The sequence below is a fragment of the Lithobates pipiens genome, unplaced genomic scaffold (genome assembly GCF_037356315.1).
Source record: "Lithobates pipiens isolate NorthernLeopardFrog02 unplaced genomic scaffold, aLitPip1_a1.2 Scaffold_22, whole genome shotgun sequence".
In the NCBI taxonomy this organism is placed as follows: Eukaryota; Metazoa; Chordata; class Amphibia; order Anura; family Ranidae; genus Lithobates; species Lithobates pipiens.
Window position 1 is genome coordinate 8,506,260 of NW_027507784.1, and position 23,410 is coordinate 8,529,669.

At 41.6% G+C, this 23,410-nt stretch overlaps 2 protein-coding genes across 3 annotated transcripts in view; one reads left to right on the forward strand and one right to left on the reverse strand.

Annotated features, from left to right (window-relative positions):
- The window catches only part of LOC144000353 (uromodulin-like), a 206,572-nt gene extending 196,416 nt beyond the window's left edge, over positions 1 to 10,156 (forward strand). For both annotated transcript variants that reach the window (XM_077494143.1, XM_077494144.1), the window contains one exon: positions 9,962 to 10,156. The gene's annotated coding sequence lies outside the window, so the exon portion shown is untranslated. The remainder of the gene's footprint in view (positions 1 to 9,961) is intronic.
- Positions 10,157 to 11,959: 1,803 nt separating this feature from the next.
- LOC144000356 (uromodulin-like) overlaps positions 11,960 to 23,410 on the reverse strand; it is a 133,120-nt gene continuing 121,669 nt past the window's right edge. Inside the window, exon 11 of the mRNA XM_077494148.1 lies at positions 11,960 to 12,140. The gene's annotated coding sequence lies outside the window, so the exon portion shown is untranslated. The remainder of the gene's footprint in view (positions 12,141 to 23,410) is intronic.

Here is a 23,410-nt window from a genome sequence, read left to right on the forward strand (position 1 = left end):
GATCATGGTTCAGGAGACGTATTTTAAGGCAGAGGGCTCATTTAAGTTTGCTTCTAAACACTTTTCCACCACCTTTATAGCTTCCGACTCATCTGGGAGAGCTGGAGTGACCATACTATTGAGACGCTCCTCTGCCATACGTGTCAAATCCTCCTATCTAGACCCCCAAGGCCGATATGTTATCCTGAACTGTGATCACAAAAATACTTAATTTACCCTTGCTAATGTATACGCGCCCAACTCGGGACAGATTGAGTTTCTAGAGAAATTTTTTGAGGAACTTCAACCCTTTTCCCAACCCTTTATGGTCATTGAGGGCGACTTTAACTTATGCATGTCACTAACTAAAGATAGATTTACCCTCTTTTCAAATAACTCACCCCCAGGTCCAAAAACATTCCTCCTCATTTCGAAAATTGATCAGGGCTCACAGTCTCTTTGACACTTGGAGGGTGAAGCACTCTACTACCAAACGATTCACATTTTTCTCCCCTCCTCGCAAATTATACACAAGACTGGACCATTTTTTCATCTTGCGCCTTTACTGACATATGTGGTTAATTCAGAAATTAATCCAATCACTTGGTCCGATCATGCATCCATAGTATTAGACCTTCTCCTATTCACACCTATGCCTAAGACATGTCACTGGCATATAAATGAATCCCTCCTTACCACACCCAATGTCCATCTTCATTTACAGCAAAAACTAACCATATTCTATCAACTTAATGAGGGCTCATTCTCTGAGGCATCCACTCTGTGGGAAGCCCATAAGGCCTTTTTTTAGAGGGGAGTGCATTTCTTCGGGCTCTCGTCTTGAATGAGGCCGTGACCTCCAAAGGTCGTCCCTTTTAGCTGACTTATCCAAAGCGGAGGAATGTATACTCAGTTTCTCCACAGTGGTACGCCTCAGGTCTGTGATTTCAATACGTAACCGCATTAAGTCCTTACATATGAATACATTTGCCAAATCTATGCTTTGGTCCAAGCAAAAGTTCTTTAAATATGCTAATAAGCCCCATAGAATGTTGGTCAATAAATTAAAGCCAAGACCCACCGCCTCTATCCCTGATTTCCTACTGCAACCTGACGGTAACTCCACTTACTGTCCCCAAAATATGTCCAGAGTCTTTGGTGACTTCTGCTGAAAACTATATAATTGCCTGTCCACAGATCCCAGTTCAACCAGGAAAAATGTGATACTTTCATAGAGTCTTTAAAGCTCACTACACTTTCTCCTGAAGAGTGCTCAGGACTTAATGGACCCATTTCTGTTGAAGAAATCACTGCGGTTATAAAACAACTACCATCCCACAAGTCCCCTGGGCCTGACAGGCTTCCTTATTGATATTAAAAAAGGTGCCTTTTGGTCCTAATGCCCCATATGGTTAACTTTTTCGCCTCTTTGATTTCAGGGAAAACCCCCCCACCCCCAATTCCTGCATGTCTTTATCACGGTCATTCTGAAACCGGACAAAGACCCATCATTACCAGACAACTGCCGACCCATTGCTCTCTTGAACTCGGACTATAAAATTTTCACAAAAATTTTAGCTAATAGACTTTCTTTATTCCTTCCCTCACTCATATATAGGTACCAGGTAGAGTTTGTTCCCACCAGAGATGCAGGAGATAATACCAGACAAACTATTGATCTTATGACCTGCTGACTAAAACCAAGAAACCTGCTGTAGTGCTCACTTTGGATGCTCAGAAGGTGTTTGACTGCCTAAACTGGTCGTTCATGTTTGCTATTTTGTCTAGATATGTATTTTCTGGTTCTTTCATACATGCCCTGAAAGTGCTCCATTCCACAACCACCTCCCAGGTGCAGTTGGCTTCTCATGTCTCTTCACCCTTCCCCCTAAGTAAAAGTACCTGGCAGGGCTGTCCCCTGTATGCCCCGCTCTTCATCCTCAGTCTGAAGCCATACGTTCCCACCCAGACAGGGGGGGTGGCGTTGTGACATCAGGAGTACAAACTGTCCCTATTTGCTGATGACATCTTATTAACATTCACCCATCCCCATATCTCATGCCCCTCACTCCACGCAACTCTAAACCTGTTTGGCAACATTTCGGGTTTTAAAATCAACCCGACCAAAACTGAAGCCCTCCCTATCAACCTCTCGACAGACACGATCACGACTTTAAAAGAGAATTTTAAATACCGCTGGTGCCCTCACTCACTCAAGTGTCTCAGTGTCCACCTGACTTCCTCATACTCTATGCTTTTTCAGGTTAATTTTCACCCTTTGTATATAGAAATCAACAAATTATTGAAGACATGGACGAAGCTTCCCCTATCCCTCCTTGGGAGGATAAATGTCCTCAAAATGTCAGTGCTCCCTAAATTGCTATACCTCTTTGAGACGCTTCCAGTAATGATCCCAATGTCCCACTTGAAATTACTTCAAAGGAATTTTTTGAATTTTATATGGAATAACATGTCCCATAGGATAGCCAGCCCAGTTCTTCTCGCGACTCGAGCTAGGGGATGTCTGGGAATGCCTGATATAATCAAGTATTATTTTGCTACACATCTGAGAGCTATAGCCTCTTGGACATCGAGATGTGCCCCTAATAGATGGTCTGAGACAGAAATGAGCATTACAGTCCCTGCCCACCCATGCTGTATGTTATGAGCATCCTCTGACAAATTTATCTCTCAATTGCGTAGGGTCTGTTTGAATCCAATCTGTTTACACTTTCAATCTGGAAAAGCTGTTCCAGAAAATATTCCCTCTCAGCCCCATGCTCTCCTTTATTAAATATTATCTTTAATCTAGAAATTCCTGACAGTCTATCCTACGATGCCATGTTACCCTGGAAAAAAGCTGGTGTATTTCAGCTACACCATCTGGTGCATCCAGTGACATGTAAACTCCTTACCTTTCCTGATCTGCAATCCAAGTACGAAGTCCTGAAAAACGTCTTCTACAAATTAAACATTTTTTCTCAGCCAGAGCCCTACAATTGGCTTTAACGATGCCCACGGAATTTGAACTGGTATACTCTAGAGGCTCTTATGAACCTCACCTAATATCCACCATTTATAAGATTTTGCACGCTACTCCCCCCATCATGGAGCAAACTCATTCTTATATGCGGAAATGGTCCCATATTTTAAACAGACCCATTTCTTTACGTGAGTGGAAGGAAATCTGGGAGGCTACCTCTAAAGTATCTAGAGGTGTGGCTCAGAAGGAAACCACTTATAAAATATTAATGTTCTGGTACAAGACCTTGGAATTTTTAATGGCACAGAAGTTGACAACCTCTGGACAATGCTAGAGATGCGGCTCATCCTTAGGCACCCATTTCCACATATTTTGGGAATGCCCTATGATCACACCTTATTGGTCACAGATTCTCTCCTGGGAAAAGTCCTTGGTAGCCTCATACCTCATCATCCTATACACATCCTCCTAGGCTTACCCATTCCAAAAACGCCTAAACCCCTCAGGAAATTGATGACTTTTATTTTATTAGCAGCTAAACGGGCTATACCTCAGTGCTGGTTTGCCAATACCCCCCTACTTTTACACAATTTCTGGTGGCCATTGCAGACATTCGTAGGATGGAACACCTTGCGGCTGTAATTGCAGACTCCCTATCCAGGTTTGGCACCAGATGGGGGAAATGGGATTCCTCCAAATATAACTTAGAGAATTCACAAGTAGCTCTGAGTTGATGTGCTTAAGGAGCACAATATCTTGATCAAACGAGTAGAAAAATTATCACCCAGGTTACCGTTGAACTTGTTTTAATGGTTGACTTCTTTTTTTTTTTTTTTTTTTTTTTTTTTTTTTTTACCGTGATGTATTTGCAATGTCTGCTAATCATTTGGCAATTCTATACTATTACTCTTGATGCAAAATCTGTCTTGATTATACCCCATTGGGATCATACCCCCTTTGTTGACTTTTTCATTTGAATATGTATGCTGTTCCTTTCTTTGAAAATATTCAATAAATAAACAATTTAAAAAAAAAAACTGCAATATCTGATGGATAAAATTATATCATCAGTCGTCAAAAATCAAAAGTCGGTTGTTTTTATAAGTTTCTCTCTCATTACAGATATTGAGATTTTTCCTTTCTTTTTCTTCCTCCTGTAAAGTTGGAAAATGTTATTGAACATAGAAAGACAACAATAATTATGATGAATGGATCTCTTATCAAATATTCTTCCAGAACTATATTCTTATGCTTCAAGGGCTTGTTTTCATTTGGAAGGTCTAGAAATATAAAAATTGATCTTCTTTTGGTGGCTTATAAATCAGATCCTGTAAAAGAATGCAGCATCATTATATAGGAAAAATACATTTTATATAGCATATTCCTAATATTTTATCATGACATGAAAAACCTATTTTGCTAATAACATGCTGTACTGTCATTTTTTTATCTTCCAATTCAGCATTTTCTGTAGAATTTTGGCTGAATAACATTCTTTGGGTAACACATAGGAAAATCTGCTGAATGAATCTTGATATTATTAACAAATACTGGCTTAAAGCCTCTCTCAGCACTTGTTCTAAAAAGACCATTTTGTACATATTGTTGAGACTGTTCTGTTACCAAATCTACCTGTATAGATTTAGATTACAAAGTTTTAACAAATGGGCACTATTTGTCATATAATTCTCCTGAATTCATTCTCTCTAGAAGAAGTTTTAGTAATCAGATGTCTGTAATATGATCTTACTAGGTTTCTGTTACTTTAACTGCAAAATAAAAACTTAACAATTTCTTAATATGTGTGTCAAAGGTCTTTTCCATATTTTTGTCAAACCTCTGGAGAAAAAGACTACTATTTTCTGATCCCCATCTTCGATGCAGTTTCGCCTCAGCCTCAAATATTGGGTGTATGGGATGCTGCGAACCAGAGGACGGGGATGTGAGCTGGAGGCATGCAAGATAGTATTTCCGGCAGTAGGTTTTCGAAAAAGGTTCGTGGTCAGCTTCCCTGAGGTATTCTTACTGATTTGAAGATCCAGAAAAGAAATATTCATTGTATCTGATGTATATGTAAAATGCAGATTGAACTGATTCTGATTCAAGATGACCATGAAGGCATCTAAGTTATGTCTAGTGCTGGTCCAGATTATGAACAAATCATCAATATATCTGTTCCAGCATAAAATATGATCCAAAAAGTATTGTAATTTTTCATCACCAAAAATAGTCCTTTCCCATCCTCCTAAGTAGAGGTTAGCCTATGAGGGAGCACAAGCTGTACCCATAGCTACCCCTGTGGGTCTGCAAATATAGTTGATCCATGAACAAGAAATAGTTCTTGGTAAGTATAAACTGTAGTCATTTTAAAATAAATTTGTTCATGGGCCAGGTAGTGTGATCCTGCTCCATAAGGAACGTCTCAGCCATTCGGATGCCCTGCTCGTGGGGGATGCTAGAGTATAATGCCTCTATATCGATAGCCAGGAGCAGGGCGTCCGGAGGGACCTGGACGTCCTCAATGTGTTTCAGCATATCTGTAGTGTCCTTGATATAGGAGGGCAACCCCAAAACATGGGGCATGAGAAATGAATCAACAAATCTACTTGCGTTTTCGGTTAATTAACCTATGCCGGACACAATTGGTCGGCCTGGAGGTTTTACTACATTTTTGTGAGTTTTTGATAATGTGTAGAAAGTCGGTATTCTGGGAAATGCAACATTAATGAATTTAAGGGTGTCTGAATCGATAAGGCCCCCGAAAAGCATCCATAACAAGACATCGAAATTCTGCAGTGAATGTTTCTATTAACGAGTGATCGAAAGGAATGTACCAAGAGACATTTTGAAGGACCGTAAGGCACATAGATTGATACTGTGCATGCGTCATCAGAACTAGGTTGCATACTTTGTCTAACTGTTTTACTATTAAATCTGAATTTTTTTGTAATTGTTTAATAGCTTGTTTATGTTTGGGGGTCAAGTTTGATGGTGGGTCTGACCACTGACATTTTTTTTAAAGATTTAATAGATTCGTGTAGGAAAGCCCAAATTGATGGGCAGGTCAATAGGTCAGGGAATGACCTAGATTTGAGTTTTAAATTTTTATTGTTTATAGACGCCGAATCCGAGCAACAAAGAGTTTTGTCTACGGATTCGGAGTCTATATCCAAGGTTGGAGTCTCAGTAGCTCCTTCTTCGTATAGCAGCATTAGATCTCTTAGGGCTCTAAATTCTTGCATAGTGAAAGACTTTGTGCGTTCGGTAAGTTCTTTTTCCTGATTTAATTTTTTACGGTCTGGATCGAAAATGAATCTGTAAGTAAGATTTTTTGCAAAGAGATAAAGATCTTTTATTGTTTCGTAAATGTTTATAGGTTCCGAAGGGCAGAAACCTAATCCTAATTGGAGTACATATTCTTCCTCACGGGAGAGTTCGATAGAAGTCAGATTTATAATATTGAGAGTAGATACTCCCGTTACATTGGTTATCTCAGTATCCGTTAATTGTTGGGCATGGGTGTTTTCGGGGTACACGGGTCCAGAGTCCCTCTTTTGGCGGAATCTGAAGCTGTCGGATTTAAAAGGTTGGGAGGAAAAAGAATTTGAATCTGTGGTTGTAGTAATTTGGGGATAATCGAGTGTAAAGTGGAACATGAGGCCTCATTTTTTGGTTGTAGACGTGCCTAGCCGAGTATTTGTCGGTGGTTTGACACCTTTACCATATTTTTTGCCCTTTTTAGGGTCTTTGGTGGGGACGCTATTGCCTGTAAGAGATCTTTTTCGGGGGAGAACCAGACCTTGTGTGGTCAAGGAATGAGACGTCATCTGTGAGGATAGGGAAGAGGCTGAAGAATACGATTCCATAAAGTCGGACGGTATTGTGCCTGAGGGGTTCCGATTGCGCGTCGGATTTCTCCTAAAGCTTGACCTACCCGCCCATTTATAGGCATAGCCTTCAGTGAAGGCAAGTTTGTCTTTGACAAACTTGCCTTGTTTCTTACTAATTATCTCTTTATTTAAAGTTTCTAATCGGTCTCTCACCTCTTTCCATTTTTCTGGAAAGGATGTCAGTTCCATGATATCAGGGTATTGCTGGTTCAATCTAGTTATTTCTTCGTCCAAGGCTGTCATATCTAAGGAATATTGGTCATTAAGTTGTTTCATGAGTTCCACACTGCAGGTAGTAAGTGTATTTTTCCAAATTTTCTTTGTTCATAATCTGGACCAGCACTAGACATAACTTAGATGCCTTCATGGTCATCTTGAATCAGAATCAGTTCAATCTGCATTTTACATATACATCAGATACAATGAATATTTCTTTTCTGGATCTTCAAATCAGTAAGAATACCTCAGGGACCACAAACCTTTTTCGAAAACCTACTGCCGGAAATACTATCTTGCATGCCTCCAGCTCACATCCCCGTCCTCTGGTTCGCAGCATCCCATACACCCAATATTTGAGGCTGAGGCAAAACTGCACCGAGGAAGGGGATTTTCGAGACAAGGCCAATGCTTTACGAACACGCCTCTTGGCCAGAGGCTATAGTCATACAGCTTTGAGAAAGGCTTTTAACAAAGCTTTCTCACGTACCCATTTATCTCTTCTATATGGCCCTCCGCACTCTAAACAACTCTGCACTACAAGAATTATAACCAAATTTTCTAGCCATCACCAACAGCTACGTGATTTGCTTTCACAACATTGGCATTTATTGACTGAGCACCATATTTTGGGCAAATATGTTAGACCATTTCCCGAACTTGTGTTCAGAAGGGCCACCTCACTAAGATATAAGTTGACTAATAGCCACTATAGGGCCCAACCCCGGTCTCGGGATGGTCCTCGTGGTACATATAAATGTGGACAATGCTCCAAGTGCCCCTGGATATTGGAAGGAGAATCATATATCCTCCCCAATGGTGAACTATTTTCACCTCCACATCATGCCAACTGTGGTACCAGGGGAGTAGTATACCTGATGGTCTGTGCCTGTAACGCGTTTTACGTTGGCAAGACCATCAGGGAACTATGACAGCGCCTAGGAGATCATCTTTATTACTCCACCAATGGTAAGCTTACGCCTATAGGACGACATATTGGCTTAATCCACAAATTTCAACCTGAAAATGTAAAATTCATGGCTTTAGAAGTAATTCCACAAGATCCAAGAGGGGGCAATTGGGATCGAGAGATCCTTAGACGTGAAACACTATGGATTGAACGTCTCAATGCCCTCATTCCCCTGGTTTAAATGAGGCTCATTCATATAAACACTTTTTATAATCAAACATCATGTTCAATTACCCTCACTGCTCGTTGCAGCCCCAGAGAACTCTCCACAAGAGAGATGCTTTCATTTTATTATATTCTTGTTAGCAAAGTCTGCCCTATTTAGGACGACAGTTTTAGCGGGTGTCTTTTCCTCTTTTTTGCCTTCCCTGTTCGCTTTCACTCCTGCTAGTACAGCTTCATTATTACTAACTTTTGTGTTTGCTACGCTATAGTGGGGTCCCACGATGTTGCTGACAGTGAATGAGTAGGTTTTCCATTAAATTTCATTTGCCGGATGTCGTGGTCCCCCACTCTGCTTACATTTATTATAAATGTCTTGTTTTATATATTCTATGTGATGTACATCCTCTGACTCCCCTACTATTTTGCTAGTCCAGTCAGGTGGGTGTTTGAGGAGCTTATATGCTCCCCCCCATGGGACAGACAAGTGATGTCCAAGGGCTCCTGATATGATACCATGTACTGTATATGGGTAATATCTCTGCAGTTCCCTTTCTGCCCCGATACTTTGTATTATTCGGTGCAGAGGTCATGCATGCGCAACTCCATGATATGCGCACGCACCTCTGGCCATCAGACCTGGTAAGTCTGCGTCCATTCTGGAGGACGGGCGGGTGGGCGTTCCCTATTCAGATGACGCACTCCACCTGTTCTCCTTCTTTTCCCTGGCATCGGCTGATGTTTTCAACTGTTGCCAGGATGATATATGTGCGTGCAATTTCCTCTGCGCCTACGCACTAAGAACAAGCACGCGACGGTCAGGGAGCACATTGATGATGCTCCCTGACTTCTGGGTTGGGGGTTTTTATGGCGTCGGTTCGGCGTCTTTCAACAGAGCGGCACCAGCTGGGCGGACGATTATACACCTTTACCCTAGGTATGTTGTGACACTAGCAGGTACTCCTTTCAATCCAATATGCTCACTTCATCCTGTTTCTCTGATACTAGTACGTTTTGTGGGTTAGATGGTGACTATACTGTCACCTACCGAGCTCTGCCCTTTCTCTGCCAACTTTAACACTGCTATCTGAAGTATCTCTGCCTCGAACTTCACTGTAGTTCTGGGGTATAGTAACCAATTTTTATGCTTCTTTTAAAAAAACTTTGTTATAGACTCAGTTTTGGATATTCTGATTCTCGGTGCCAATTTTCTACCTATTGGGTCTGTACAGATTCTATCCATCCCAGCTGTGAGTTATTTCTCGAGCTGTGCGGGGTATGTAATTAACCATTCAAATCATTGTTTTGAAAATTACACCATTTATTCAACCTTCCTCACTTTGGTGTTTTTACCTGGATGGTGGGTTTCTGGTTCTGGGTTAATCCATCAGTTCCCCCTTTTTTCTCCTTTCTCATTTTGCTTTAATCACCATGTTCCAGTTTTGCCTCTTCTCTTTCTTTCTTCTTTTTGAAACTGGGAATTCTATTAATAATTTCAAACATCAATTTATTTTGTTTCCAGCTGACAACTGCCTTTGCCGCTACTATTTTTACCCACCTTGTCCGTCCCCAGGGGGGTGTCCCTGATCTCTGGTTCAGGGCACCTCACTAATTGCCCCCTCTGCCTTTGTTGGATTTGTCTTTTTATGTGGGTGAGTCATTGGATCTTATAAATCTTGCTGTACAATGACATTGTTTTTTTTCTTTTTCGTATATTTAATTAAAATGTTTTCTTAATAAATTATTATTATATCTCACTAGATTGCACGGGTGACGCCTCTTGAGAAAGCGACGTCTTGTCACGAAACTAGTCGAGGAAAACGTCCAAACCCTGTATTCAATGACCCTTGCCTTTTCTGGAAGGGCATTATTTATTATTGTAACAAACTTTTGTAATGATTATGTAATTTTTCTTGATATGTGTGTTGTCTTTTGAAATTGTCCTTTTCTGTGATGTCATTGTCAATTAATATTTTGAATAAATGTAATTTTTAAAAAAAATACTTTTTCTAAATTACTCTATCCCTTTAGTATCGCAATAGTCCCCCTTTTGCCTCTTGTTGCTCATAGATGCCCTCTTTTGAGCTTCACATTTTTTCTACTGAAATCTTTATGAGATGATGGTACCTTCCATATATATTTTTTTGTAAGGCGATACCACTTTTCATCCACAGGGGGGTTATTTACTAAAACTGGAGAGTGCAAAATCAGGTGCAGCTCTGCAGAGAAACCAATCAGCTTCCTGGTTGTATTGCCAAAGTTTATTGAGCAAGCTGAAGATATAAGCTGATTGACTACCATGCACAGTTGCACCAGCTTTAGTAAATCTCCCCTACTGTGCTATGTGTGGGGGGTTGGACACCTGAAACACATTTGACACTCTTATGATTGTCCCCATGACCTCTTATGTTGTATCTGGACCTTTTAGCAATGGCATGGCCCTTCAGTGTGAATATGATGGGGGGGTGTGTTCCTAATAGCAGGGCATATTACTATTCACATGAAAGAGTTAAAATGTATAAAGAAGTGGTTGATTGTCTGCACAGAATGAAAAAAAATAAAAAATAAAAAAAAAAATAAAAGAAACAAGGTCACTTTAAATACAAGTATGTATGGTCAAGTGGACAAATCAGGTGAAGTTAAAAGTTTTATGAGGATACAGACAATCTGGCTTTAGTATCAGAGGTATGTTTATGTCTTAGAGGGCATATGATAGAAGAAAAACCTGCCTGGTTGGGTCTGTATTTTCTAAGCCAAGTCTGGGCTCTGTATTAATAACATGGATGATAAAGATAGTACACTGAGGTATATTAAATCACTTAAAATTGCTTGTTCACATTTTGGAGAACTTTGTAGCACAAACAACTGCCCCCCCCCCCCCCCATAAATGGACCTTTGCAGCAAAGATGGCATGGAAGGTCAATGTATGTCAAATAAAACCAAAGAAAATCCCCAGCTCAACTCACTGACCAGCCTGTGTCATGGTTATGCAATAGAGTTTGTCTGCTTACCTGTCTCCATGTGTTCATCTCTAGAGACCAGCCGACCCTCACCTGACTGCTTTTGTAATCCATCCTCTGGCATGACTCCACCCTAGCTCCTATCAGAGAGCTCTATATTAACCTGTGCACTGCAGGCCAACCCTGCTGATCAACCTTTGTGTGTTTGGCTTCCCGTTACCTGCAGTGTACTCTTCTGTTACCAACTTTGGCGTGTCCTTGACTATCCCTGTTTGCCTGTGATCCTGACCTTTTGGCGTGTCCCTGACTATCCCTGTCTGCTTGTGGCCCCGACCTTGGCTTTATCCCTCACTATCCCTGTCCTCCTGTTGCCTACTGTGGGTGTGAGCTGGGGTACCATGGGGGTCGCGACCTGGAGCCAGTTGCAGCCAAGTCCATCCTCACCACTAGAGGCTCTGGTGAACACCTGCTGGCTCTTAGACTCCACGCCCCAGGGAATCTTACGCTCTATCCCCGGTGAGATCCGTCTTGGTGTTTCGGTGGCCCTGCCTTCCTTGTCACCTTGACTCCCATCCACAGCAGTCAGCTGTAGGGTCCACAACCTCGTGGTGCACTCCTGATCCCTACGGTGTGCATCTGTCACCTGGCCTTAAGGTGACCTGATAGCCTGCAATCAAGCAAACTATAGAACGATGAACATTAAGGCAATGGGGGTACCTCATCCTTATTTCAAATTTACATACATAGAGAACCAACTTGATGGATTATTGCGGTACCAGAGACGGACTTTTTCACAAAATTAATTAAGAATAAGTTTATTATAACAAAATTATACACAAGAAAACACCCAATAAATTTGTGAGGTTCAATACAGTAGTTACACATATATAATCACAGAGATGGTTGACGCGTTTCACTTATTAGCTTCTTCAGAACCGATTACTCCATAATTTGCAACAACAGAACCTCCTACTAAAAACCTGGAGGAGAAGCAAATGACACTGGAGGATAGTTTCATGTCAGAACAGATATGGAGTTGCACATATCTCATGTAAGAAATGTATCATAATAATCAAGATATGAACAAACTATAATTGGTTTAATCTATAAACTTACACACGATAGCTTCAACTACTCCACCTGAACAAGAATCGATATGTCTATGTCAAAAAATGGGGGCGGGAAACAAGGGGTGTGGATGAGCAGATGTGAAGATGCCAATTCAACCGTAGCCAATAGGTGAGAACAATAACCAGTAAGATATGCCAAAGATAATTTCAAGTCTATATTAATATAACATTGAAAGTCCCTTATACTGACCTCTATAAGCCCTTGTACACACGGTCGGAAATTTCGACAACCAAATCCGTCGGATCTTGTCCGAAACTGTTGCATACACACGGTCGGACTAATTTGTTGAAAAATCCGATCTTTCAGAACGTGATGACGTAATTTCGTTACGATGGGACTACATTCAGGCTAGTAGCCAATAGCTTTGATGTAGGAATTTGATCTGAGCATGTGTGGCACTTGGTCCGATCAAAATTCTCTACACATGATCGGAGTATGTCCGATCGAAGCAGTTGGTCGGGAAATATTTCCAACATGTTGGAAAATTGGGTCCGATGGATATTCCGACGGAATCAGTCCGATGCAGACCACACACAGTCGGATTATCCAACAACACGGTCCGATAGGACACATTCCGACGGATTATCCGACCGTGTGTACAGGGGCTTACTCTGCTAAAACCTGGAGAATTGCACATGGAAATAATGTTTAGAGGATGATATAATTGCCTAAATGGTACTGAAATATGCAGTATTTTATTTAAAGATAATCTGCTTTTAAACTGTGTGAAAAAGTGATTTCTACACTGAAATATCTTTAAAAGTCTGAGAAGAGATAAATTCCCTGTTTTGTACAACTACAGTAGGTGCCAACACAACTGAGCATGCTCAGACCTGCAAATAGCTCTCATTTTAGCTCCAGTCTCTTTTTTACCCGGCGCCATAGTAAATACCGGAATAAGAGCTAATTAGAGAGCATTTTTTGGAAGTGAAAATCTGATCTATGAAAGTCCAATGCAAGTTTTAACCATTGATTCTGATGGGACAAATGTAACTTTCACAAAGAATGTTAATGTTGAGATGAAATGTATCTTTCTCTGAAATAACATTTCCTTTGCAACATTATTGCTACTACATAAAATATTTTGTTTTTAAGAATACTAGAATGTGGAATGTTTTGGTAAATATATATTTTTCTCTGTTACTCTCCATCTCACAACAATCTTTACCCAAAAACTCACACCGTTACCTTTACAATGCACAAACAATACCATTGCTAATACAAATTTAAAATGAATCAAATTTTTGTTGTGCTTTTTATTATTTCCAAATAATCATAATTTGAGTCCAAAAAAATTTATTTACCAACATCAGAAATCAAAATGTAATTCCCAAAAAATGTGAGGGTAATATTACTATTCTACTCTCACCCACAAAAAAAAACTCCAAATATCACAGAATAAATCAAGAAGAATAACTCCTGAGTAATGTAATTCCGTCACCTGTCCACACACAAAGTCACACCAAAGTTCCAACATGTTGGAAAATTGGGTCCGACGGATATTGGGACGGAATCAGTTGGATGCATACCACACACAGTCGGATTATCCGACGACACGGTCTGATAGGACGCATTCCGACTGATTCTCTGACCGTGTGTACAAGGCTTAAGTCCGTAGGGATCAATATTGAGTTGGCTCCGCCCTTTGAAGCTACAACAGCTTCAACTCTTCTGGGAAGGCCGTCCACAAGGTTTAAAAGTGTGTCTATGGGAATTGTATGTGTGTGGTAGTGCCGCGCAGTATATAGGTGGGGGGGGGAGTCAAAGGGAAAGATGAAAATAGACAATAAAAAGGGGGGAGGGTAAGGGAAGGATAATGTGCAGTGGGACAAAAGAAAAAGAATGGGTAGGGATATATCTATGAACTTATATTTCCAATGTGCAAAATAAATGGTCACCTCTTCAAACAGTCATTCACTTGATTTCAACCTCATTGTCGACCCACAACTTGACACTTCTAATGTCAAACGTAACAACAACACCTACCTAAATAAGGTCCTACATTCAGAGAAACTGTACGACGTGTGGAGATGCACACATGGCAACGAGAAAGACTTTACCTTCTTCTCCCATGTACATGGGTCTTATTTCAGAATAGACTTATTTTTATCAGATCAATGGACCTTACAAAATGTTTCATCCTCTGAGATATATGATATTACGTGGTCTGACCATTCTGCCATATTGCTTTCTATTCATGAGAAGGGTGTCTCCCCCTCGTCACCCATGTGGCGATGTAGTGTTCGATCACTACAGGACCCGGTACCAGGGAACTGATTTCTCAAAACCTTAAAACATATTTCCAACAAAATGAACATTCAGTAGAGAGTCCCTTCACACTCTGGAACACCCATAAAGCATTTATTAGAGGCATCCTTATTCAGCTAGGAGCTAGAGCTAAAAAGAAGTATACTGCAACCATAGACTCCATTACTTCCGACATCCACAATTTAGAAGCCCTTAATAAAGCATCTCCCTCCCACCAGCGGACTACTCAAATAACTTCCCTTAGAGAAAAATTGAGAGATCACCTGGCCCAAAACTATGATTTCTACCTTAGACGCTTGAAGTTACGTACCTACGCCTGTGCAGACAGAGCAGGCAAATATCTGGCCAATAGGATTAGAGCAATACGCACCAAAACTAGGATTTCCCACTTGATACACCCTACATCCCATCATAAAATCATCAATCCTCAGGAAATCGCAAACCACTTTGCACAATATTACAGTGAGCTTTATAACCTTAGCACTGACCCCCACACTTCTCAACCTACTGTTCCCAAAATACAGCATTTCCTCAAAGATTTAGATCTCCCTAAACTCTCCGAAACACAGCTTGAATTGCTGAATTCACCGTTCACAAGCCATGAAATAACATCAGTCATCACTTCTCTTCCTCATGGGAAATCCCCCGGTCCTGATGGACTAAATAATGAATATTTCAAAACCTTTTCCACTATTCTTTCCCCGCATCTCCAAAAAATGTTCACACAAGCAGCAGACTCAGCATCCTTTCCAAATGAAATGTTAAAAGCATACGTGACTACCATACCCAAACCTGGCAAAGATCCCACTACCCCTAGTAATTTTAGACCTATTTCTCTCCTATACACGGATATAAAGATCTACGCCAAACTTATCGCCCTTAGACTGTCGGAGTTTATGCCTTCCTTAATTAAGAGCGACCAGATGGGCTTCATCAGGGGGAGACAAACTTCTGATGCTACAAGACGTATTATTAATATTGTTCATTACGCTAATTTAACTAAAACGCCTTCTCTGCTGCTCTCCATAGACGCAGAGAAGGCGTTTGATAGAGTGGAATGGTGTTATATGAAAGAAGTCCTCCAAAAATTTGGCTTTCACGGTCTCATCTCCAACGCAATGTTAGCTTTGTATTCCAATCCATCCGCCCAAGTCTTAACAGCTGGTATGCTCTCCACACCGTTCCCTATTTCTAATGGCACCCGTCAGGGGTGTCCACTATCCCCAACCATTTTTAACCTTATGATAGAACCCCTGGCGGAGGCCATTAGATCTCAGGCCGATATTACTGGACACGTGTTAGGATCTCGTAACCACGTTATCAATTTGTTTGCCGATGACGTTGTCCTGATGCTGACAAACCCATCCAGGTCTCTCCCCTTAGTCCATGAAACTTTGAAAAACTTTGGTTAGATTTCTTACTATAAAGTTAATTTTGCTAAATCATTGATTCTAGATTTAGGAATTGACAAACGTATCAAACTCCAACTTCAAAATACCCTTCCGTATGTATGGAAGGAGGATAGCATACCCTACTTAGGTATAAAAATCACCAATTCCACGAAAACCCTAGTCTCTGTCAACATTAAGCCACTGCTTCTAAAGATAGATGAAACGCTTAAATGCATAGCCAAGACTGAACTATCCTGGATGGGTAGACTGGCAGCGTGTAAGATGTTAGTTCTCCCTCTCATATTGTATGTATTCAGATCCATACCTATACCTATCCCAACCCATTTCCTTAAGACCTTGTCTACTACTTTGTGGAAATTTATATGGAATGGTAAAAAAGCTCGCTGCTCTCCTAGCAACCTGATCCCGCATAACCGAGTAGGTGGAGTGGGACTAATTGACGTTTATGATTATTTGTGGGCATCTAGACTAGACCAACTCCAACACTGGTTCAACACTATAGATTCACCACTTTGGGTTGAGCTGGAAAGGCATATGGCCCCTATGCCAGATCTAGTGGCACTACTCGTGGGTGATGTCTGGAAACCCTGGGCTCTCCATTCCATGGCTCCCACCCTCATAGCCTCCCTACAGGCATGGAGGTTCTTCCTCAATCATACCCATAAATCTCAAAACGCTGTGGAATACAAATTTCCACTTAGCTTGCTCGAGAATAGAATCCCTATGCTGTCCCTAAAGCAGTTTCCCAACCATGGTATCCATACCATCCAAGACCTATTGTCTAATGGTACAGCTCTCTCCAGCACACAGATTATGGCTCAATACGATCTCCCCAACAAATGCCAATTTACATGCATTCAAGTGGCACATTTTCTGAAACGTAACCCTCCCCCCACACTAACAATGCCATCCAGTGCATGGACCTTCTTAATTCGCGAACGCCCCACCAGGAAAGGCATTTCGCTTTTCTACTCCCTTCTACAGGATAAACAATCCTTTGTGAAAACAAAATCGATTAATAAATGGGAGGCAGATTTAGGGAAAACGTTCACGGATGACCAGTGGACAACTGCATTCCGAGAAATCCAAAAAGCCTCCCGTTCTATTAATCATTGGTTAATGACCATTAGAATCATCAACAGATGGCAATACACACCGTGTAGACTGGCAACATTTTCTCCATCTGCCCAGAGTACATGTTGGAGAAATTGTGGACAACCAGGACACCTACTACATATGTTTTGGGAGTGCCCCAATTTGGTTAGTTACTGGAACCAGGTATTCCATCTAATAACATCACTCACGGGTATCGTCACTCGCCCCAATCCATCCCTAGCGATCCTACATCTGGGTATTGAACAATTTCCACATGATATGCGGATTGTTATTTCCAACATCCTTCTTTCTGCTAGATCCATGATATTACAACACTGGAAAACTGTCATGACGGTAAACATCTCTGACCTGATTAGAAGAGTGAACCAACACCACACTATAGAGCGTGCTCTTGCCATAAATGCATTGAAGTGCGGTCTATTTGATAAGCAATGGAAAATTTGGACCAACAAATATAAGAATTCTGTGACCTAGATCTTAATCCTGATAAGATATATCCTGTGTAGTAACCAGTATTTGTATTACTGTTTGTGTAACCACCTACTTATCCATTTCTTTCTCGTTTCTTTCTTTTATGTTTTTTTTTTTCTTTCTCTCTCCCTTCTTCCCTTCCTCCATTGCATCGACTGTAAATTACAACTGTAAAGTCAACATGTCCTGTACCAATTACCTGTGTATCACCTTTATAAAACAATAAAAATTTATTGACAAGAAACAGTCATTCACTTTATATGTCACTATATAGTATGTGTGCTCAAAAAGAATCGTGCCAAACAATAATCCAAAAATAAAAGGTGGAAACCAAGTACATACAGTGGTGTGAAAAAGTGTTTGCCCCCTTCCTCATTTCCTGTTCATTTGCATGTTTGTCACACTTAAGTGTTTCGGAACATCAAACCAATTTAAACAATAGTCAAGGACAACACAAGTAAACACAAAATGCAATTTGTAAATGAAGGTGTTTATTATTAAAGGTGAAAAAAAATCCAAACCATCATGGCCCTGTGTGAAAAAGTGATTGCCCCCCTTGTTAAAACATACTATAACTGTGGTTGTCCACACCTGAGTTCAATTTCTCTAGCCACACCCAGGCCTGATTATTGCCACACCTGTTCACAATCAAGGCATCACTTAAATAGGAGCTGCTTGACACAGTAAGGTCCACCAGAAGATCCTTAAAAGCTACACATCATGCCGAGACCCAAAGAAATTCAGGAACAATTGAGAAAGAAAGTAATTGAGATCTATCAGTCTGGAAAGGGTTATAAAGCCATTTCCAAAGCTTTGGGAATCCAGCGAACCACAGTGAGAGCCATTATCCACAAATGGCGAAGACATGGAACAGTGGTGAACCTTCCCAGGAGTGGCCGGCCGCCCAAAATTACCCCAAGAGCGCAGCGACGACTCATCCAAGAGGTCACAAAAGACCCCACAACAACGTCCAAGGAACTGCAGGCCTCACTTGCCTCAGTTAAGGTCAGCGTCCATGCCTCCACCATCAGGAAAAGACTGGGCAAAAATGGCCTGCATGGCAGAGTTCCAAGGAGAAAACCACTGCTGAGCAAAAAGAACATCAAAGCTCGTCTCAATTTCTCCACAACACATCTTGATGATCCCCAAGACTTTTGGGACAACATTCTGTGGACCGATGAGACAAAAGTGGAACTCTTTGGAAGGTGTGTGTCCAAGTATATCTGGCGTAGAAGGAACACTGCATTTCATAAAAAGAACATTATACCAACAGTAAAATATGGTGGTGGTAGTGTGATGGTCTGGGGCTGTTTTGCTGCTTCAGGACCTGGAAGACTTGCCGTGATAAAAGGAACTATGAATTCTGCTGTCTACCAAGAGATCCTGAAGGAGAATGTCCGACCATCTGTTCGTGTACTCAAGCTGAAACGAACTTGGGTTCTGCAGCAGGACAATGATCCTAAACACACCAGCAAGTCCACCACCGAATGGCTGAAGAAAAACAAAATGAAGACTTTGGAGTGGCCTAGCCAAAGTCCTGACCTGAATCCTATTGAGATGTTGTGGTATGACCTTAAAAAGGCCGTTCATGCTCGAAAACCCTCTAATGTAACTGAATTAGGACAATTCTGCAAAGATGAGTGGGCCAAAATTCCTCCAGGACGCTGTAAAAGCCTCATTGCACGTTATCGCAAACACTTGGTTGCAGTTGTTGCTGCTAAGGGTGGCCCAACCAGTTATTAGGTTTAGGGGGCAATCACTTTTTCACACAGGGCCATGATGGTTTGGATTTTTTTTACCTTTAATAATAAACACCTTCATTTACAAATTGCATTTTGTGTTTACTTGTGTTGTCCTTGACTATTGTTTAAATTGGTTTGATGTTCCGAAACACTTAAGTGTGACAAACATGCAAAGGAACAGGAAATGAGGAAGGGGGCAAACACTTTTTCACACCACTGTATGTGCCGAAAGATTATCTTTCCTATAGGATTATAGAATGCGCAAACACTGCAAGTAAAGTGCCAAGACTTATTTGTGCAAATATTGCAAAAAACACAAATATAAAATAACCAATGACATTAAAGTGGTTGTAAACCCTTACAAAACACTTTGACCTACAGGTAAGCCTAGATTAAGGCTTACCTGTAGGTCCAAGAAATATCTCCTAAACCTATACGGTTTAGGAGATATTTCCAAAAAGACAGCCACCACTGTCTACGGCACATGCGCCGTAGACAGCGGCGCACTGGGCACGCCACAGATCGCCGCGATATGATGCGATGGTCGGCTCCCGTGCGCATGCGTGGGAGTGACATCATCGCTGCTCCGGCGAATCACAGCGCTGAAGCAGCGAGACGTCAGAAGTCACTCCGGGATCCATGGCAGCGGCGGACATGAAGACGGAGGACCGCTTCGGGGGCTTCGTTCTCAGGTAAGTTATTCATAATGAGCTAGTATGCTATGCATAACCATTATGCCTTTGCCTTGCAGGTTGTTTCCCCCCCCCCCCCCCATGGGTTTACAACCACTTTAAAGTGCCAAACTTCTCTGTGAAAATAAGAAACATAAGTATATCTAGCAGCTGATAAACATAAATTAATTGACTGTGCAATTCATATGATGCAAGTGTGCAAACTCTCCAAGCAGAGATATCAAAGAATAAAGTGCCAGTGCTTCTACTCGATCAAAGGATTAGGCAGTGCATACAAAAGTGAATGTGCAAATGCTGCCAATCTTCAGAAACAAAACATTCTGGGATTTAGTGTTGGTGTTGTATGGTTCATGCAAGCAAAATGGTGCAGCAATCCTTTCTTTCCCTCTGTTGGGTGGATGGGTGGGTGTCCCCTTACCTTACAGCTGTAAGGTTACAGCGTTATCACAATCAAAGCAAGGACCTTCTTCCGTCCCCAAACAGAGTATCTCAGGGCGGGTGTACCTCGCGGGGTATAAAAAAATGGTACTTCATAGTGTAGTAGTTTTATACTTCAAAATGTATTTACTAATAACAAGGTACTCACACTTTGAAGCATAAAACAGACAGCAGTATGTACATGAAACGAGCGATAAGCTCGGATGTCACTTCCGGGGTGTCTCTCTCTCTCCTTCCGACGTGTGTCTATGGGAATATTTGGCCATTCTTCCAAGTGCATTTGTGAGTTCAGGCACTGACGTTGGACGGGAAGGTCTGGCTTACAGTCTCCAATTTAAATCATCCCCAAGGTCTTCTGTTGTGTCGAGGTCAGGACTCTGTCCAGGTCAGTCAAGTTCCTCCACCCCAAACTTGCTCATCCAGGTCTTTATGGACCTTGGTTTATGCACTTGTCCAAATCATTTGATGGAGGGTGGATTATGGTGTGGGGGGTTGTTTTTCAAGGGTTGGGCTTGGCCCCTTAGTTTCAGTGAAGGGAACTCTTAAGGCATCATCATACTAAGACATTTTGGACAATTTCATGCTCCCAACTTTGTGGGAACAGTTTGAGGATGGCGCCTTCCTGATCCAACATGACTGTGCATCAGTGCAGCAAGCAAGGTCCATAAAGTCACTGATGAGCAAGTTTGGGGTGGAGAAACTTGACTGGCCGGCACAGAGTCCTGACCTCAACCCGATAGAACACCCTTTGGCTGAATCTCATTCAACATCAGTGCCTGGCCTCACAAATGCACTTCTGGAAGAATGATCAAACATTCCCATAGACACACTAAACCTTGTGGACAGCCTTCCCAGAAGCTTCAAAGGGTGGGCCAAATCAAATTTTAACTCTACAGACTAATGCCGCGTACACACGACCAGACTTTTCGAGGGATTAGGTCCGATGGTCTTTCTGACGGACTTTTTCCTAATGTAAGAAAGTTAATTTTGGACTTTAGATTGGAAGCTCATTGCAGCCAGGGACTGATGTTAATGGGGGTTATTTATGAAAGGCAAATCCACTTTGCACTCCAAGTGCAAAGTGCACTTAGAAGTGCAGTCACTGTAGATATGAGGGGTAGATCTGAAATGAGTGGAAGCTCTGCTGATTTTATCATTAAATCTTGTGCAAGCTAAAATGCTGTTAGAAGTTAGCACTTAGAGGTTTAACTAATATATATATTTTTTTTAAATAATTCTCCTTTAACCACTTCAGCCCCAGACCAATTTGCAGCCAAAGGACCAAGCCCCTTTGTGCGATTCGGCACTGCGTCACTTTAACTGACAATTGCGCAGTCGTGCGATGTGGCTCCCAAACAAAATTGGCGTCTTTTTTTCTCCACAAATAGAGCTTTCTTTTGGTGGTATTTGATCACCCCTGCGGTTTTTATTTTTTGCGCTATAAACAAAAATAGAGCGACAATTTTGAAAAAAATGCATTATTTTTTACTTTTTGTTATAATAAATATCCCCCAAAAATATATAAAAACATTTTTTTCCCTCAGTTTAGGCCGATACGTATTCTTCTACATATTTTTGGTAAAAATTAGCGATTATTGATTGGTTTGAGCAAAAGTTATAGTGTTTACAAAATAGGGGATAGTTTTATAGCATTTTTATTAATATTTTTTTTTTTACTAGTAATGGCGGCGATTAGCAATTTTTATTGTGACTGCGACATTATGGCGGACACATCGGACATTTTTGGGACCATTGTCATTTATACAGCAATCAGTGCTATTTAAATGATGTTAACCACTAGGGGGGCAGTGTAGTGTAGTGTTATGTATGACGTTATGTGTTTTTTTTTATTGTAGGGGGCGTGGCCTGGCATGTGACATCACTGATCTTCATTCCCTATAAAAGGGAAGAGTCGATTGGTGACAGCCACAGTAGGAAGCACGGGGAGAGGTTTGTTTACACAGACCTCTCCTCGTTCTTCAGCTCTGTGACCCGATCACGGGACACCAGCAGCGATCGGGTCCGCTGGTCCCGCGTCCACGGTATGGACTTTAAGGGGGACCCCACACCAAAATGTAAAATAAAATTGATGTGGGGCCCCCTAAAATTCATACCAGACCCTTATCCGAGCATGCAGCCTGGAAGTCAGGATGGGGGGGACGAGTGAGCACACTCCCCTTCTGAACCGTACCAGGCCACATGCCCCAAAACACCTTGTCCCCATGTTGATGGAGACAAGGGCCTCTTCCCGACAACCCTGGTTGGTGGTTGTCAGTCTGTGGGCAGGGGGTTTATCAGAATCTCGAAGCTCCCTTTAACAAGGGGGCTCCCAGATCCTGCCCCCCTTATGTGAATAGGTATGGGGTACATCGTACCCCTATCCGTTCACCAAAAAAAGGAGTGAAATGTAAAAAATCAATAGCCGGTTTTTGACAAGTCCTTTATTGTAAAATAGCTCTGAGCTGTCTTGTTCCCTGAGCCGTCTCTCCATCACCGCCATCTTCTCCATCTCTTCTTCTGCGGTGGTCTTCCTCCGCTGTGTTGTCACCCGCCGTGTGGTGTCTCTTACGTAGCCATGGAGCGGACTCTCTGGGTGACATTATCGGATGTCCACAGAAGACCGCCACAGAAGAAGAGCGCCTTTTTTTTATTAGTAGGTAACAGGCTGCGCGGAAGAACACATCAGCGGGAGAAGACGGCAGTGGCAGGAGAGACAGCTCGGGGAGAAGAAAAATCAAACACTAGTAAATGTATTTTCTATGTATGCTTGTGCTACGCCCGATAGGCTAGTGGTCAGCATTTCTACCTTGAAACACTCAGGCTTTGAAGAACTCATGGGTTCAAATCCCACGGGGATATACTAAAAGATGTAATTGGTGAAAAAAGGCCAATGCAGCATATGCTGAAAATAGGTGAATGCCAAATAGCCAATGCAGTTTAATTTGGCTGATTCTATTATATTAACTCTTCAAACGCATGC